Genomic DNA, 20,865 nt, shown 5'->3' with positions numbered 1-20,865 from the left:
TAGAAACTGTGGAAACACTGTATATACACTGAAGTTTAAGTAGTTATGCAGGACCGAATAGAATCAGAGAGGTGAACACTAGCTTCTTAAAGATCCTTGAGGCCAGTGTTCGGTGCCTGATCTATGGGAATTTGGGAAGTCACATACTGACAACTACACCACAGTCATATTAACATCCATCGTCCTTCAGCATTGACAGTGACTGTGGAATGATGCACGTTCCAGTACTTGACCAAGGGTGACATGAATTCCTGCAGTGGCAGCTGGACTGCAAGCTATCTAGACGCAGATGCCAGAAAACCAATAGTGTGCTGCGTCTGTGAAAGTGAAGTGCTACAATGTAGCAGTCAAAGCAAAAGTTACTATCAAATGAGTGCAAATGCACTAAAAACTTTTGAAAAGAATGATCTGACTCAGGAGTTTATTTAAATTTATATGTGTATTCTGGCATTTAACTAATTTGCTGTAATTTTATAATTTATGTTACATTCAGAAAATTTAAGCTGATAATGTCACATACTGGTCACACATTACCACAAAGATAATTACTCTATTGTTCTGACATAAAAGTAGGGTATTCTGTTTATTATGTTATGTATGTATTTATCATGCCACATAAGTATGTCACATTTGGTTCAACTTAATGTCCCAAATTAGCATGCAAATGTGCCACATTTAAGTGGAGGTGTGTAACGTTACGTGTATGTAGGTGAGATAATCGGCCGTCTAGAATTAGCAAGAGGTATGGTAAATTTCTGTGTGAAGAAGAACTGGCACTGACATTCACTGCACAATGATGACCAGCTGAAGTCTCAACCAATGGCCTACAAGATTACATAAATAAACTACTTTGTAAAGCCAATATTTATAAGGGGCAGTCAAATGAAAATGAGAAAGATGGAAAAAAATCAATAAACTGTTTATTATTTCAAAAGTAATCATCATAACTGTTAATACATTTACCCCACAGTGAGACAAGATGGTCAATGCCTTCACATAAAAATGCCTGTGGTTGCTTACGGAACCATGACTGTACCCAGGCATGCACCTCTTTGTCCGAAGCAAATTGACAGCCATGAATGTCTTTCTTCAGGGCTCCAAACATATGGAAATCGCATGGTGAGAGATCAGGACTGTTCGTGGGATGCATAAGAGCTTCCCAGTCAAACTTCCGCAGCACAGTCGAAACGACCTTAGTAACATGTGAGTCATCTGGACACTTTGCACAAACAGAAGCATGCCATCAAGACCAAATGCTCAAGAATGTTGACAGACAGCATTATCATGTTGCAGGATAATGCCTGCCCACATGTTGCACAGTTTTTTTCGACTACATTGCAGAAGTTTCATTGTGAAGCCCTTTAGCACCCTACATACAGCCTCAATCTCTCCCCATGAGGGTTTCCATATTTTTGAACCCTGAAGAAAGATATTTGTGGCCTTCTATTTGCTTTTGATGAAGAAGTGCATGCCTGGGTATGATCATGGTCCCGTAGGCAACCGTAAACATTTTTCCATGAAGGCACTGTCTGTCTTGTCTCACCTCGGTATAAATGTGTTCACATGGAGATTACTTTTGAAATAATAAACAGTTTACTTACTTTTTTTCCATCTCTAATTTTCATTTTACTGTCTCTTATAAAAATACCAACAACAGCTGATTTGTGTAATGTTAATGTTGCAATTGTGCATTAAATCATTCATGGCAAGCTCACTTATAACAAAATGTTCTTTACATATTACAAGCAGTTTATCCCAGACCACAAAGTCAGCATTATCCGGATTTGTTGTGAACTAATACAGATTTTTAATGGAATATCAATGACTTTCCATACCATATTACAACGAGAAATGGAAATTATTCACCACTATGAACACCAATGATCTTGTGAGGTTCTTTAGACCTACTAATTATTATTATTATTATTATTATAGGAAATTTAATGTGAACAATGAGTACCACTATAACATGTTTCAACATAAAGTGAAACACATGATAAGAAAATATCAGTGTGCCTTCTCGAATAGGTGTGATAGTGTACAAAAAGTACAAAAAAGATAAAAAATTTGGGCCGATAAGCATTGCTATGTCCACCTTATAACCCTGACCTACTACCTGATTTTCTTCTGTTCAGACCAGTTACAAAAATTATAACTCACCTCATATAGGATGTTTGTTCTGTAAAATGTGCTGACGAACAATCCCTTACGCACCATATTTTGAACAGCCGATAATAGGTATAGGAGAGAAACCATGTGTTGGTTGTAGGATGCAGCCAGTGTGTTGGTCCACGACAGCACGATCTTTCTGGTTCCAGTCTTCAGCTAGATGTGACATGCACCATCTCCTCTCCTAATTCCTTTCAGACTTTGTTCTGACAAAACAATGTCTTTCCAAGACCACCTTTGCTGGCTGATAGTCTATCATTCTTTGCTTGTCCTGGGTTCACCCAACTGTACTCCATACTCCATATTACAGGAAAATGAGTTTAAATACTGCATTTATTTCCAAATGGACTTTCTTTATATTTCCACATCATCAAATATCATGAGAAGGCCTACCGATACCTGTACAGTACAATTCAGAAATATTGACAACTGGAGTCAGGAAGTTCACTGGGTGATAGGATAAATATCTATATTCTGGAAAGAAGTGAGTTTCATTGTCTGTATATAACTTTTTCCACAGCCATCTGTTACATGAATTATCAAATGTCCCTTGAAATTAAGAGGTGCTCTCTGTGTAGGGAATGCTTCATGTAAAGCCACATCCAGCAGGGTCAAATTATCTAGGCTAAAACAATACTTCCTCAATCAATATCAGAAGCAATTTACCGAGTTTCTTCCTCTCTTTCAGCCACACACCGTTGTGGTGCATAATCTACCCATTGATCTTTCTTACACAGTTTGTGAGAGCAACCTTACAGAAACTTTTTATGAAGATACTATACTCCCTGGGTTTTTTTTTTTTTTTTTTTTTTTTGGGGGGGGGGAGTCATAGTGACAGCCCTCTATGCGTCTGAATACAGTACTTGTGACTATATGTGGTAAAAAGATCCAGGAGGATTCATTTCAACTCTTTACACAACTGACATAAATAATAGTATCTAGTCCAGGGACTGCAAACTTATCAACAGACAGGATGTTTTCCAATACTCACAAACGGTAAGGCCAGCTTCATTCATCTTTGTTGTTGAAATTGTCTAATGTCTGCAGCTTCTTTGTAATCTAACGAAGTGTTACCTTTGCTGCCAACATATATTATGTTATTAAAGTAATCAGTTATTTACTGGCCTATGTCAGATACATTAGTTAAAAAGCAAACCTATTGTTTTACTTGTGTTTATGTCCTTCAAAGAACATTTAAAAAGACATCATGGTTTTGCTGAGGCATTATTTGCCACTATTGGCCAATTTTAAACCCACTGTCATTTTTAAGGACATAACAGCATTCGCATGACCAAATGTACATAACTATTAGCAGTTTCAAGATCAAGTCAAAATGAAAGAAAAAAATGCTGAGGCATATTCCAATCACATGACAGACTCAACTGGATAAGTCACATTACATAACAATCATAATTGTGGTCACTCCTGCCAAACAGCACAGCACATATATATTTTTGTGAGTCTAGGCTGCCAACTGATATAGATTTATTTGCAAAAGATCAATACTTGCCACTCTCGCACTCTCTTTCAGCTGATGTGTAACTATTAAAGGAGTCCACAAACTTTTGCGGTAATCTATAACTGATCTCTCTAATTATTTGTCAAACTTTCACCCTTGTGACCAAGAAAGGCTATTAGGTTTTCTATAATGGTCTGGACTTGAACCTTCACATTATTGACCATCATTGAAGATCAGGACTTATAATTCTACCAAAAAGCAAGCTTCCTCTTTAGTTGTCTAAAGGTCTGTGGCATGGTTGCTTCAAATTTCTAATGTGAGCGATTCAATCCTGTCAAGCAGGCTGTATAATGCGTAGTTTGCTCTGCTGAATGCCCATTTTTGCATCTTCCTTTTGAGGTCTCTTCTGGCTGAAAAGGGCATTTTTAATAAGTAGGCCCCCATAGATTTAATTAGACTACTTTCTTCATCATTCATCATGAGTGGGAAATACACTGTGTGTTCAATGATTTTCATTGAAGCATGGGTGACTACAGCTACTGACAGCAAGTTGATGGTGAGTGGGATAAGTGAGATGTGATGAGTATTGCTAATGAATAATGGGATGAATCTTTAGTCCTACTGCTATAATGTCTTCTTGCCTGTGGAAGGCATAGACTTGTACTGACGGTAAATCAGAGTATCAGTTTTATATCCTATAGATACAGGCAAAGGGCTTTTTTCCTTCCTTTCTTTCCCTTTAAAAAAGTTTGAGCCCTTCCAGAAGAGTTCTGAATCTATTCACATTTAAACAAAGTATAATAGCTTTCAATCAGTGAGGCTTTTATTTTTGCTTTTTCTCTCTGCTGTGGTGATTTGCAGCCTATGATGGAGGAAAAAGCAGTTGATTTTTTATTTTTTTATTGTCTTCATTACTGATCAGTGGAAGTAATCTGAGGTTCAATGGTTTCAATGTGATTTGATTAGGGTTTGAACAATTTATCGATGTTGTCTTGTTTTTACGTAGAAGAGGCGATGTTTGTGTGAATGGGGGTGCTGACTTTTTATGTGTTTGAAACAGAATATTATCTCTGAGTGTCACTGGTGTACTTGCTGTTGGCTTCAGGGCAGTTGGGGGATTACAGACAACAGCAGCTAGGAGTATACATATTCATACGAGTTTATATTTGGTTGATTATTGGGTGAAAGGCTTTCAAGAACTTTTGCCTAAGAGGTGGCAAATGCTGAAGGCTGCAGCATTGGAGGTTTTCTTAGTATCATCACGGGGCATTCTCCCTGCCACTTCCAGTTTTTGAATTTTCCTTCTTCTCTGTGTAAGAACAGCAGCCACAAATCTGTATTGGATGACCACATAAGCAATTTACACATTTTGGCAGATCAGTATATGATTCTTCTCCTTCGTGAATCTCTGAACCACATCTATCACATATAGATTGACTCTTACAAACAACAGCTGTAGCCCAAACTTTTGCCATTTAAAGTGTCTCATAGAGGTGGGTATATCAAGTCTAATTATGAGGTAGATAAACACCATTCATAGTACTGCATCAGGTAGGATACTGTTTCAAAGCCATTTGACTCCTTTCACAAGTCCAGCAATTGTGTCCAAACATTCGTGATTACAGAAAGGGAAGACCTCTTCAGAGAATGTCTGCTCTACTGATTTACTATAGCTGGAATAAAATAACTGATTGGCAGATGTCAGTGCGAAGAGGAGTTTGCTGGCTACTACACAGGGTGCCACATTGTCCAGTGATTGATACAAAACACCCACAAAAATAAGAGAGATGCAGCACATGGTTCAGCACAGCCTCCAGGTCCCTACAATTTACAAAATACCTCATCAGTACAGAAGCACAAAATACCTCATCAGTACAGAAGCAACATTCAACCTACATAGTTTACAAATGCTATGCCGAACACCTGCATCACAGTAAAACTATTGAGCACATTGTCATGAATAAATATCAAATTATGTCTGATGAGATAAGAATTTTATCCCGGCTTCAACTTGTTGGGACTGTTATCAAAGAAATGGAAGAAATCAGAGTGCAAGACAACTTTAGCCAGGACAGTGGCTACTATTTTGGTAATGTATAAAAAATGGTCTCATGACTTGGAAAGACCATAAAAATAAATAAATAAAAATAAAAAGTTGTTCAATTACTAAAGTTCCAACCAGTCATCAGACCTGACCCATGATGTAACTGTGTTGTGTTATGTGCTGATTTCTTTGAAATGGAGTGTTCTCGAAGAGGCCATTTATTAGTGTGCTGGTGTAAGCACACCATGTGGCAAAGAGGTTAAGAGCCGATAGATAGAGGCCAAAAACAGACTCGCAGGAAATGTGCCGCCAATGCCCTCTTGGTGGCCAGTATTTAGATAGCTGCCGCGGACCGAGACTGGCGCACTGAATAAGTTCCAGTGTCATCAGTCGCAGCCCAGCGGGAATCGCAGTAGCAGTTAGCACCGCCACTAACTCAGAGACAAGCAGCACATAACAATCATAATAGTGTATGTAGTGGACTTTGTACTTCACCAGTAGTGAAGCTAACATGGACTTTACAGAAGAGCTTGTACCACAATAAATATCTTGAGTTAAGTAAACTTTCCATTCTTATGAGTAAAGAACTCAATTACTAAAGAGGATACTGGCCACCAAACAACATCCTCTCCTTACTTCCCATTGTACAGCTCTGTAGAGACAACAAGATGACATAAAAATTAGTACGTTATGGCACTCTCTTGGGCTGAATGTATGTTTCAAAATTGCTTTCGAGTGGCATTACTGAGTGACTGGACTGGTGTAGTGTTGTTTGTTCAGGCTTTGCATATTACTTGTATGCATAATATTGTAATTCAGTGTTTGGGGCTTTGTTAGTGAGTTATTGTAATGTCAATATTTATTGGCTACCAATTTGTTCTTGGCATTGGAAATGTTAGTTCGGCATGCTGTTAATGGTTGGAGATTTAATTTTTGCTTTATAATTGTTGTTACTAGAAAATCCACTAATCTTTTGCTGCATGGCAATGTGTAATGATAAGATGACAAAGACAAAAGTCCTCATGTTGTACGGTCTAGTTGCCAATTATGTTAAGTTCCATTTTTGCGGGTAATTTATAAAATTAACCAAAGTTTGTGTGTTTTGGATCAGGGATGAATGTACGTGCTGTTGTCACTATGACAATGTCTGGCAATCTATTCGGATGGGTTCTGTTACACCATCACTGAATAAGGCTGTAAATAGTAATACAAAGAAAGGCAGGAAGATCTTTCTGTTTAGCAAGACCAACAAGAAACAGATTTCAGATTACCTGAGCTGTTAGCAAAAACTATCATCTCCTGCACTAACAACATTGATTATTAATGGCAAAAGTTCAAGACCATTGTACAATATGCTTTAGACAGGTATATGCCACACAAAGTTATTAGGGATGGAAAAGACATGCAGTGGTTCAACAGCTGTGTTAAAAAAAAAACTGCAATAAAAGCAAAGAGAGCTTCACTGTAAATTTAAACATAGCCAAAGCCTCACAGAGAAACACTAAACAAAGCCAAAATTTGCATAAGGAGAGTCATGTGTGAATCTGAAAGTAAAATTCTATCTGTGGGCTCGACAGAAAATCAGTAAATGGATCGAAGCCACTTGTACAGGCACTCTGTGACCATAATGATGTTGAAATGGAGGATGTCACAGAAAAGGCTGAAATACTAAACCTCTTTTTCCAAAACTGTTTCACAGAGGAGGGTCGTACTGTAGTGCCTACTTTATATTGTTGCATGAATGACAAAATGGCCAATATCAAAGCAAGTGACCATGGGGCAAGAAAGCAGCTGAAATCATTCAATTGAGGGAAGGCATCTGGATGTGACAGAATACCAGTATGATTGTATATACAGTATACGAAAGAACTTGCCACCCTTCTAGCAGCAGTGTACTGGGGGTCTTTGGAGGAGCGAAGTGTTCTCAACGATTATAAAAAAAAGCATAAGTTATTCACGTTTTCACGAAGGATCTCTGACATCAGTCAGTTGTAGAATTTTGGAACATGCTTTATGCTTGTGTATTATGACATTTCTGAAGGCCAATAATCTCCTCTGTAGGAACCAACACTGATTCAAAAAATAACACCGTGTGAAACCCAGCTCATTCTGTTCGTCTACAAGCCCCAGAAAGTAGTTGATACAGGCAACCAGGAGGGTGTTGTGCCCCTTGACTTCCGGAATGCATTCAACACAGTTCCGCACGGCTGCCTAACGAACAAAATATGAGCGTATGAAATCAGATACACTGTGGGACTGGATTGAAGAGTTTCTAGTAAATAGAACACAACATGTAATTTTGAACAGAGAGAAGTCTTCAGACGTAAAAGTAACTTCTGGTGTACCCCAGGGAAATGTTATAGGACCATAACTTTTCACAATATATATAAATGACCTAGGAGGTAATGCCAGAAGTTCCACGAGGCTTTTCGCAGATGATGCTGCTGTATTCAGAGAAGTTGCAAGACTACAAAATTTTAGTGAAATGCAAAAAGACCTACAGAGGATTGATGTTTGGTGCAAAAAGTGGCAACTGATCCTCAATATAAACAAATGTAACACACTGGGAATACATATACAGAAAGACCCATTATTGTATGATTACACGGATGCAGAATGATCACTGGAAGCAGTTAGGCATACTACCATAAAATGTCTAGGGGTATGCAGACAGAGCAATATGAAGTAGTATGATCACATAAAATTAACTACAGGTAAGGCAGATGCCAGACAGATTCATTGCAACAATCCTCAGGAAATAGTCATCAACAAAGGAAGTAGTTTACAAAACACTCGTTTGACCAATACTTGAACATTGTTCATCAGTATGAGATCCATACAAATAAGACTGATAGAGGAAATAGAAAAGACCCAAAGAACCTCCTCATTAGTTATGTGATCTACCCATCTAATCTTCAGCATTCTTCTGTAGCACCACATTTCGAAAGCTTCTATTCTCTTCTTGTCCAAACTAGTTATCGTCCATGTTTCACTTCCATACATGACTACACTCCATACAAATACTTTCAGGAACGACTTCCTGACACTTAAATCTATACTCGATGTTAACAAATTTCTCTTCTTCAGAAACGCTTTCCTTGCCATTGCCAGTCTACATTTTATATCCTCTCTACTTCGACCATCATCAGTTATTTTGCTCCCCAAATAGCAAAACTCCTGTACTACTTTAAGTGTCTCATTTCCTAATCTAATTCCCTCAGCATCACCCGACTTAATTCGACTACATTCCATTATCCCCGTTTTGCTTTTGTTGATGTTCATCTTATATCCTCCTTTCAAGACACTATTCATTCCGTTCAACTGCTCTTCCACGTCCTTTGCTGTCTCTGACAGAATTACAATGTCATCGGCGAACCTCAAAGTTTTTATTTCTTCTCCATGGATTTTAATACCCACTCTGAATTTTTCTTTTGTTTCCTTCACTGCTTGCTCAAAATACAGATTGAATGACATCGGGGATAGGCTACAACCCTGCCTCACTCCCTTCCCAAACACTGCTTCCATTTCATGCCCCTCGCCTGTTATAACTGCCATCTGGTTTCTGTACAAATTGTAAATAGCCTTTCGCTCCCTGTATTTTACCCCTGCCACCTTCAGAATTTGAAAGAGAGTATTCCAGTCAACATTGTCAAAAGCTTTCTCTAAGTCTACAAATGCTACTGTAGGTTTGCCTTTCCTTAATCTAGCTTTTAAGATATGTCGTAGAGTCAGTATTGCGTCACGTGTTCCAATATTTCTACGGAATCCAAACTGATCTTCCCCGAGGTCGGCTTATACCAGTTTTTCCATTCGCCTGTAAAGAATTTGCGTTAGTATTTTGCATCCGTGACTTATTAAACTGATAGTTTTGTAATTTTCACATCTGTCAGCACCTGCTTTCTTTGGGATTGGAATTATTATACTCTTCTTGAAGTCTGAGGGTATTTTGCCTGTCTCATACATCTTGCTCGCCAGATGGTAGAGTTTTGTCAGGACTGGCTCACCCAAGACTGTCAGTAGTTCCAATGGAATGTTGTCTACTCCCGGGGCCTTGTTTCAACTCAGGTCTTTCAGTGCTCTGTTAAACTCTTCACGCAGTATCATATCCCCCATTTCATCTTCATCCTCTTTCATTTCCATAATATTGTCCTCAAGTACATTCAATATCTCTTCTGTTACCCAAGAATTTGTACTATCCCTCATCTTTTTACCTACTCGATCCTCTGCTGCCTTCACTACTTCATCCCTCAAAGCTACCCATTCTTCTTCTACTGTATTTCTTTCCCCCATTCCTGACAATTGTTCCCTTATGCTCTCCCTGAAACTCTGTACAACCTCTGGTTCTTTCAGTTTATCCAGGTCCCATCTCCTTAAATTCCCACCTTTTTGCAGTTTCTTCAGTTTTAATCTACGGTTCATAACCAATAGATTGTGGTCAGAGTCCACATCTGCCCCTGGAAATGTCTTACAATTTAAAATTTGGTTCATAAATCACTGCCTTACCATTATATAATGTATCTGATACCTTCTAGTACCTCCAGGCTTCTTCCATGTATACAACCTTCTCTTATGATTAAGTGTTAGCTATGATTAAGTTATGCTCTGTGCAAAATTCTACCAGGCGGCTTCCTCTTTCATTCCTTCCCCCCAATCTATATTCACCTACTACATTTCCTTCTCTCTCTTTTCCTACTACCGAATTCCAGTCACCCATGACTATTAAATTTTCATCTCCCTTCACTATCTGAATAATTTTTTATTTCATCATACATTTCATCAATTTCTTCATCATCTGGAGAGCTAGTTGGCATATAAACTTGTACTACTGTAGTAGGTGTGGGTTTCGTGTCTATCTTGGCCACAATAATGCGTTCACTATGCTGTTTGTAGTAGCTTACCCGCATTCCTATTCATTATTAAACCGGCTCCTGCATTACCCCTATTTGACTTTGTATTCATAACCCTGTAGTCACCTGACCAAAAGTCTTGTTCCTCCTGCCACCGAACTTCATTAATTCCCACTATATCTAACTTTAACCTATCCATTTCCCTTTTTAAATTTTCTAACCTATCTGCCCGATTAAGGACTCCTCCTGAGTATTCCCCGCCCGGAGACCCGAATGGGGGACTATTTTACCTGCAGAATATTTTACCCAAGAGGACGCCATCATCATTTAACCATACAGTAAAGCTGCATGCCCTCGGGAAAAATTACGGCTGTAGTTTCCCCTTGCTTTCAGCCGTTCGCAGTACCAGCACAGCAAGGCCGTTTTGGTTAGTTTCATTTAGTAAGCATTAAAGCACTGTGGATCTGTTCAGCCAACTCCAGTGGCAGGCGCTGCAAGAGAAATGCCCTGCATCACAGTATGGTTTATTATTTAAGATCCGAGAGTGTATATCCCTAGAAGTGACAACAAATGTATTGTTTCCTCCTACATATATCTTGTGAAAAAAATCATGAAAATAAAACTAGAGCGATTCAAGCCCACACGGAGGCTTACAATCAATAGTTCTTCCCACAAACTATTTGCGACTGGAACAGGAAAAGGAGGGTAGTGACAGTGGTATACCCAACAACCTCCACCACATACTGCAAGGTGGCTTGCCGAGTACTGATGTACATAAGTCTAGGCTGAGCATTCCTGACACTGTTTTGTTTACTTATGATCGTTATTGTTTTGTTTTTAGTGTGTGTACAGGTGGAGGGGTCTTTGTTTGCATTAATTTTGTGGATTTTTTCTAAAGTTGGCTTTCTGGATTTTCGAATGAGTTTTAGTCTGGGTATGTGTTTTATGTTAGTAATGGCATTAATTTTGTTTGGCCCCACCCAAAACCCTCCTAATTCCCGCAGTTCTCCGGTTAGTATCTTGTTCTTCGTATTACTTTGGTTAAATTTTGTGTAATGGGATTGTTTTTGCCAATTTGCATCTTCAATGTATGACGTCATAGCAGTCATATTGCATAAGGATGAAATGACAGTGTCCACCATCTCGATGACATGAGGGGTCAAAGCTGACAGCTTTTATCAGCTGCTTCAGTTATCCCATTTCTTCTTGACCGGTGTAGAGTGGATACACATGTTAACTTTGTGACATTAATTCATCTGGTGTGCCATAACGGATAATTGCATGAATACTGTATGCAGGTACCACACAAGGTGGCAAATCTACTGCTTCCCATTCTTTACCACCCTTTGTTTTACCTCTAATGACCTTGATATCAGCTGGATACTAAATCACCAGGTGTGTGGTTCTTCTCCATTTTTACAACATATGCCTACCTCTGAAGAAAAACAAATATCGTTTGAAAGAATATCTATGATTATAAGTATATTTATCTTAGTAGAAAATGAATAAACCTAGATTTGAGACACTCAGACTACACAAATTAATGAAAAGTTAACACAAAGGCACTTGTCTTTCCAATGTATTACCATTACATTTCTGGTGCCTCCTTAGTTCTCACTAAATCCATGAATATTTTGTACATACATTGATAATAAGATTGCAAGTGATATCACTCCCAATAAAAAGTATGTACAGTGCATTTAAGCAAAAATAATATGTTCTTTAAGCACTTAACTTTTCAAGCACCTGATGTGCTGTTTGGGTTTCAATAGGAATGATAATCCTGTCTTCAATAATTATGTAGGTCTCCAGAAATTCTTTCTGATATTTTCTAAATGAAAAGTGATGTCATGTGGAGAATGAGATACATCTTCTACTAATTGCAGTAGTAACACTCTGAATATTCAGACCTGTCAGCTTGCAGCCATTGTGAATAGGATTTGTAGGGATTCACTTGTTCAATGGGAGTTGGTACCAACAAATAGGTTACCAAAACCACAGACAGTTGGTTTCTTCCTTAGATTTACAGCCTACCTAGGTTCCTCATACCAACAACCAAAAGTCTGTCTTAATAGAACCCTGGATCCTGAATGAATTTTCAGTCTGCAGCAGAGTGTGCACTCATCTGAAACTTCCTGGTAAATTAAAACTGTGTCCCAGACTGGGATTTGAACATGGGACCTACGCCTGTCACACGAAAGTGCTCTACTGACTGAGCTATCAAACCACAATTTGCAAATTGCCCTGACAACCATGTTCACCTCCTGATCCAGCACATAGTTTTGATCTGCTAGGAAGTTTCAGAACCCTGGGTATTTGGATAATCTGATACAAGTATATTGCAGCAGCACTTGCCACAGTGGCTACATATTTGTGATTCTTTTTATAACACTGCATCCCCTTTCTGATGGTCAATGGCATACTCACCAAGCTGATGGTTAATACAGCCAACTGTGATGAACAACATTCTACTGGTAGTGCCTGTTTATGGCCAAACTTACAGAGAGTGTTTTTCTACTTCACTAAGATGCATTTGAAAAATGTGTGCAATACACATTCCACTTTTGCAGCAGGGCAGCTACTTGATTGATGGGAGCAAACTGCGCCTAAAAAGTAACTTGCTTCATCACATACCATTCAAAAATCGCATGCTTGTCGAAAACCACTCTTGATTCAAATGCGTTTCACGTGACGAAACGGCAGAAGTACACGTAAACTGGCTCAACACGAAAGAATCGAGAAATAAAATCAACAAACAGTTACCCCAACAATTTCGCTGATTACATAGCTTTCATGATGGAATTATGACGCAATCAAAATGAAGTGGTAATTTCAAAATTATGCTTTACCTGCGGCTAGAATGTTATATCAGACCCCCTGAAATCTCGGTCGGTTTATAACTCAATTTGCTACCATGAAAAATCCCTTCCCTGAAACAAGCACATTTGGTGAACGCGACACCTCGCCAAGTACATTACGAGGTTGCGGGCAGCGCAAATTTTAAGTATCTTCTATATTTAGCAGCTCCATGCAATCGTATAATAAGGGCATCATTTTTATAAAATCGGGAATTTAAATTATATATACGTTTACGACAGTGATAAAAAGGAAAGGATGCTTCCACTACACGAATCGTTACTGCACAACAATACTCTTTTCGCAATGAAGATGTTTAATCAGTCACGAACAAAATTCCGATTCAAACATTACCAATACAATATATATTAATACATGATTTCTGAAACAATGACAGTAGCGCGCTATGCTTTTTTATTATAGTAGTTATGTGCACAATCATCAGTATTACACTATCATTTTGTTTCTTACCTTACAGCTGAACTGTCCCGATCGTATTGTTAAACACGTAATATCAACAAGAACACTGCAATCGAACAACACACACCCACCAACACATATTTACCGCAAATCTCAAAGTGCATTATAAATATGCTACGCAAAGAGATTCTCCTTCGGTGCAAGAATTTACTTGTGTCTACGGATAGCAAATCTCGATGCCGATCGACTGCGCTCAGGTTTGCGATTCCTGGTGGCAGGCAGCGAAAGCTTGCATCACCTTTAGGACAAGGAACTGTTTGATTCATTCCGCGCGAAATTCAAAGTTCTTAATTACTTAAGTTTTTATACTCGTGTAAGTTGTTACAGAGTTCAGAACGTGTCGAAGTATCTAAGGCGCTTACGCAGCTTTTAGGACCTACAGTTTAATTTACAAAAAAAGTCCTCGAAAATATACCCCACAGCTAAAAACGAAATCAAGTTTAAATTCTTCCCAAACAACAAGTAATTTTTCACGAGATAAAAAGATCACTGAAAGATGAAGCACAGGCTGGAAAGTGGGGAGGGATTATAAGGTGTTCTAGAGGGATGGTAGGTGCAATCTGAGTGAGGTCGCCAGAGAGCGACGAGGCGGGTTTCAATCGATTAACTGATATCGTCTGACGTTCACTGCTAAATAGTATGTCGAAGGTGTTCTGTTCGAAAGCAAGAAGTCTGTAAGGACCCGAATAAGAACACTGGATGACGCGCAAACAGAGTCGCGCGGAGCATCCCATAATCCCCAGTAGCCAGTTCATTGCGGACTTAAACATCGGGTAGAATGTGGCTAAGGACATGGCATATAGATGTGCGCGATGTCTGCACTTAAACAGTCAACTAATGCACAACGAATTCGGCAGGTAGGACAAAGGGCTCACTGTACAAGATGTCTGTGAATGATGGCTGGAGGTCCCCCTCGTAAGGACCCCGTATCCCTAAAAGGTTCCACAGTAGCACTTATGACCAGGAACCGCTATGGCACATGAGTGTGCCTTAAGTGTGTGGTGGAAACGTTTCACGAGACCATTGCTCTGTGGGTGGTAAGTTGTGGTGTGTAATTTGTTGACACCACACAGTTCGCAAAGTTTTGAGAAGACTGAGGATTAAAATTGACGGCCCTGGTTGGTTGTCATTGATGAGGGGCCGCCGAAACGGGGGCATCCAGGAGTTAACGAAAGCATGGGAAACTGCTTCAGCCAAGTTGTTGGAGATGGGAATGGCTTCAACCCACCTCGTAACTGGATCGATGATAGACAAAATGTAGCGAAAACCGTCTGAGGGCGCTAATCGTCCCATCAATATGGATGTGGCATAGGTAACTCTTGCAGATGCTAGATTGTCCAAGAGGGGGCTTACTCCTCTGAGGTGGGATACATGCACATGTCCAAGCATGACAACCGCTTTTTATTCCTGGGCAAACGAAACTTTCAATTGTTAGCTTCATGGTAGCTTTTATAGCCGGGTGGGTCAGTCCGTGAAGGGATGTGAAGATCGTCTGGCACAGAGGATCAGGCACGGCCAGATGGAGTGTGCCTGTTGAGGTGTCACAAACAACTATTGTGGGGGAACATGGGAGGGGACAACACTCAAGCCTTAAAGAGCACTTTGTGGCCACCAACATAATGGCTACCACAGGATCATATGTCTGTAAGAGTGCCAACTCATTCATGACTAGGGTAGTCGAGATAATGTTTACAAAAATGGCTCTGAGCACTATGGGACTCAACTGCTGAGGTCATTAGTCCCCTAGAACTTAGAACTAGTTAAACCTAACTAACCTAAGGACATCACAAACATCCATGGCCGAGGCAGGATTCGAACCTGCGACCGTAGCGGTCTTGCGGTTCCAGGTTGCAGCGCCTTTAACCGCACGGCCACTTCGGCCGGCGATAATGTTTACATGGGACAAATAATCCGTGATGACGCTATCAGGCCTTTGTATATACCATACATCTGTGGAATACTAGCATATGAGGTTCATATGCCTGAGCTGTCGAGGAGGAACATCTTTTCCAGGGCTATGGATGGAATCAACCAGTGAGTGGTAGTCTGAAAAGATGGTGAATTTGCATCCTCGATATCGCTGGGGAAGTTTTCGATTGCCTTGTAGATCACGAGAATATAGCTGTCGAATGTTGACCATTCGCACTGAAAGGGCCAAAGTTTCTTAGAAAATTACTGTAGAGGATCAGTTGTGTCGGCAATGTGCTGCTGCAATACCGCGTCTATCAATGAGTCACTCATGTCTATGGTAACCAAAATGTGAGCATTGGGTACCAAGTGAGCCAGTGTGACAGTGTGGGAGAGGGCAGTCTTGAGTGACTCGAAAGCTGCGATCATATCATTCGTCCAAGACACCTTCCTAGCGCCTGAGGTGTTCATACCAATGAGGGCATCAGCAAGTAGGGCCTGGATAGAGGTCGCATACGTTGTTGATCATATGACAACCAAGCTCATTTCCTCCCAGTACGCAGCAGCCATGTTCTCATCCCCCATGCTTCATTCTGATGTACTTTTCTTAGGTCATGATTTTTGTGGCGGATATCAGTAATTATTCTATGTCTTTGTTATGCGTCGTTTATTATTTGTTCTTTGTTATTTGTTATAGATTGAAAACAGAACAGCCATGCAAGCTAAGATCGCACAACTTAAACTGACTTGACATGAAATGAAGTGGTGATGGACAGTGTGAGTACACCCTGATGTAACAGGACCAGGATGTGACAGTGCTGTAATGACTAGTGTAACTTGCCTTAATCCAACTTCATGAGAGTCTCAGACAGAAAAAGAATACTAACGAAATGTTCAACTGGGCAGTTTGTGTTGGACTTCTAGAATAGTTTTTCTGCTTTAGTCGCTGAGAGAAGTAGAAAAACTGTTTCAAACATTTTGTAATTCAGTCGTTGACATGAACAAATACCATACAACATGGGTCAATTTAAATTGTATTTTACTGTAGTACATCGATCCACATTCATCATTTTTTGTAAAGGTGTAATATAAAAGGGAACAAGTCTGTCAAAAAATGATATGATACATAAGTGTAATGAAACATCCATAGGAACAATGGCTTCTGCACAATTGGTTTAATGTAAACAATACACAAAAATGGATAGAGGAATACTGAATGAATTGCGTTTGGCCATCGACTACCATAATATAATCTTATCGAAAGTTCTCTCATAAATCCCAAAGAAATTCTGGTCATATGTAAAGGCTGTAAATAGCAGGAAAGATAGCATTCACGTGCTCGTGGATGACACAGGAACTGAGTTTCAAACTAAAAGCGGAAATGCTTAACTTCGTTTTGAAATATTCCTTTATGGTGGTAATTTCAGCAGTATTGTTACATGTTCAATTCTCTCACCACTGTAAAATGACAGACGTAGATATATCAGGGGCGACGAGAGACAGTTGGAATCGCTAAAACTGAAACAAACTCCAGAGCCAAATGGCACTCCTATCTGCTTCTATATAGAATTTGTGGTTTCATTAGCCCCCCCCCCCTCCCCTTAAAAACAACAAACCATAGATTTGCCTCAAGCTGCGCCCAGTTGTTAGAAGCTAGCAAATGTCATCAGAGAGGGTCGAGAATATTTTTCCACCCAAGTGACAGTTCATTAGGCACTTTCCTCATCCCCAACCCCTCCCTGAGACATCAATTGACTTTCCTCGATCTCTCAGGAACATCTTTAAAAATAAATATAAATCTATTGATTTTGCGAAAATTGACTGTTGTTGCTTTAATATACACTGATCAGCCAGAATATTATGACCACCGACCTACTATCCATATAAACCTGCCCCAGGTGATAGCAGTGTCACCTGGCAGGAAATGACTTCTAGCCAGACATATGCACAGTGCATGTAGTATCAGTGAGCATGTTGTGTGTGTGTGTAGAATGGGGAAGGTGTGTCATCTATCTGAGGTTGACGAAGGGCAGATTGTGGTGGTCCAGCGGCTCGGCACGAACATTTCGGAAACTGCACACCTTATGGGGTGTTCGAGGATAGTTGTGGTAAGCGTTTTCAACACATGGTGAAACCAAGGTTAAACCACCTGATACTGAAGACAGTGGCAGTCTGTAAGGATACATTCACAACTATCTCGCAAATGTCACATTTGCCGTCCCACATTTACTGACAAGGTTTTGCTTCTGTTACAATGTGCTTTAATGTAACCTAACCTAACCTTGTCAGTTTTTGCTACTGTAGTTGGAGTCACGAACAATGGCAGTTGAGTTCGCCCTTGTTCCACACATCGACACTAAGACATGGCAGTGTGCTGTCATAACATTGCATACACTTAAGCTGATAATTCACTATTCACCCAATTAAGAATAATAAAGCAAAAACATAATTCGTGTGAAAATCTGTTAAATGATGCAGGAGTGGCTGCAAGAAAAATGATAAAAACACCATATAGATCAGAGTAAAGAGGGAAGAGATAGTTAAGCTGTAATTAAGACAAACCTATCAGAACTGATGCAGAGATAGCTGGAATGCAGGGAGGCGCGATAGCACGATTGGGGCCAAGCATAAACGAAGGACCCCAATATCGCCAGTCAGCATGGCAGACCATGCCAGCGGGATGTGGAAATGGTAGATGCAGGGGCAGGGCTACACAGAAGAGAGATGGTGGAAAAGTTAAAACGCGGTTCTCGGAGGTGGACACCCCTTTACTTTTCTCTGTATGTCCATCTTTATACAGATGGTTGCGGGAGCTTGGCTGTTCAGTACAGAATGTCGAATCAAAACACGTTTCAGACGTCTAAATTTCCAACTGACATTTTATTGAGCAACCAGTTTTGGCGATATATTACGCCATCTTCAGGCCTCCTGACCAACGAGTAGGAAGAATTGCACTTCTGGTCCAGTCAAATCAGGGGCCAGCATTCAGTGACTGTAGAATTTTTGATACAGTGATCGTTTCAGTCATCATTTGCTGATTGTTAAACAGTCGAGTGTTGTACTGTAGTCCTGATGACCCCTCTGGTCGCGACTCTCAATTTGTGAGATGTATTGACTTGGAGACTGACATAGTAGTTATTTACGGCCTTCCTTACTACGCTGACGAGGTGAGATACACCGTGCATGACAAAAAACATGAATGGTGTCGTTGCAACACAGATTAGCTGCGTTGTGGCACTTATAAATCGTAAACTCTTACATGCATGCAGTTTCGTGTGCAGTCTTGTTACCACTGCTAATGTCTCACTCGCGTTTGTGCAAATTATGTTGATTTTGATGGGAATCTTTGAATTTGTTTTGATGTAATAAGGACTGTACAACCACTTATTTTGAGGACACTGGGCCTCCATTAATATAGTTCACTTTTATGAGAATTAGTTGTTCTTTATTGGTAGTGCAATGCAAATTCCCCAAGTGTGGTTGTGTGTAAAGAAAACCAGGCAGAATTCACGTGCTGGAGAGCAGCGTAGCTATCACTGCACTAGAGATACAGGCAGGTGAGTTTTCTGAGGTTGGAGCCATGGAGGTAAGAATAAGGGGAGATGGCGCTACGTATCCCAGCCGTACTACGTTTTGAAGCCATGGGGGCGTGGCTCGCTGCCATGACACTCTGACCAAAACATTGCCAGTGTGCTATAGCGCTGCGTGTATTACAGTCGCTAATTGCACCATATATGCATCTAACGTCATCAGATTGGTTGTTTCAAAGTTTTTGTTTAAAATAAAATCTCGTAAAGGCGAAATTCCGCGTTTCTTCTGATTAAAAATAGTTTTGAATGTAATATTACGAATAGCTAGTCTTCAATGTAGACGATACAATTTTGTTAATTCAGTAATAAGCGTGTATCACAAACTAAATAATAGAAACTGAAAACTAAGTTAGCTATACCCTCCCTCCAAAGCCTCATAAATACATCTTGTTTGTAATACGTACTGGGACATTTCAGTTACGTTACACTACTGGGAAACACTGTTCATTAGCACCAATATTTACTGAAATACGGTACATAGAATGGCAAATCTACACAGTGTCCTGTTTAGGCCTATACTTTACGCCAGTTAATGTAGTGTTAGCTTTTAATTTGGTACATGATGAAGACAAAGTGAGTTACTCAACACTTGGATTATCGACGATACGTATGTATTATACTGAAACGTGAACTTGAAAACTAAGAATTTAATTCTTTGAACTAACATACCTTCTGCAGATGGTTTGGGTGTGTAGGGAAAACTGATGGTACAGCATTTTCATGCAGCCTTACTGTTGAAAGGGAAGTTCGGTCTATGTCCTCTTCTCGGAAATGCTGAGAACATATAGTGCTCCATTTAGACGCACGCCAATTCTTCCTCCTCACGGCATTCTCCCACAGAGCTTTCCGACTTTCATTTTTAGGAAATCTAAAATCATACAGGAGAAAAACACGCTATAGTACAAGTACCGATATAGCACACGTTCGTTCACAATGAAGTTGTAAAATCTCACTTAACGAGACAACTTACACACGAAATGTTATTCCCTTCGATTTCGCATCACAATCAGAACGATTCGTACATCCGAACACCACACAAGTCACCATAATAGCGCAAAATCCTTCCAAAAGCGAGCGACAAGCTTATGCACACAAGCTTACAGCAGCAATGTTTTGGTCGGATTGAGATGGCTACACTCGGCTTCACATAGCTTCACAGCTGTGACGTCACGGCGTCTCCTTCTATTCTTACCTCCATGGTTGGAGCAGTGCCGTTGGCTTGCAAAGATGCAGTACCGACAGGTAGTAGGTCAGTTCCCACAAAGTGTTACGCACCCCTCTAAGCCGCCTTCTTGCCGTAACATTGAGTGTCCCACAGCATGTTGTCAAATAGGGTCTAAACGAACCTGACCAGGATAGGGTATTGGAAATTTTACGTCATGCGTTCTCTTACATCCTATTAGCGTTAAGTTGTGTTCTGAGTACTCTGGTGTGAATGTCGTAGAAGTCTATGTGTACATTAAACGTGAACATAGTGAGTTATTAAGTGATTTTTATTCCACTTGTTGCGAG

General features: G+C 40.0%; 1 protein-coding gene across 3 annotated transcripts in view; it reads right to left on the bottom strand.

The window, feature by feature from the left end:
* The window catches only part of LOC126469940 (presequence protease, mitochondrial), a 92,903-nt gene extending 78,882 nt beyond the window's left edge, over positions 1–14,021 (bottom strand). For 2 of the 3 annotated variants that reach the window (XM_050097343.1, XM_050097342.1), the window contains exon 1: positions 13,847–14,004. The gene's annotated coding sequence lies outside the window, so the exon portion shown is untranslated. Of the gene's footprint in view, positions 1–13,846 lie in introns of all 3 variants that reach the window. The other variant, XM_050097344.1, reaches the window with a different exon arrangement.
* Positions 14,022–20,865: the final 6,844 nt, after the last annotated feature.

Source organism: Schistocerca serialis, chromosome 3 (assembly GCF_023864345.2).
Source record: "Schistocerca serialis cubense isolate TAMUIC-IGC-003099 chromosome 3, iqSchSeri2.2, whole genome shotgun sequence".
Lineage (NCBI taxonomy): Eukaryota > Metazoa > Arthropoda > Insecta > Orthoptera > Acrididae > Schistocerca > Schistocerca serialis.
The sequence above is the reverse complement of the archived record's forward strand: the minus strand, read 5'-3'. Positions and strand labels throughout refer to the sequence as shown.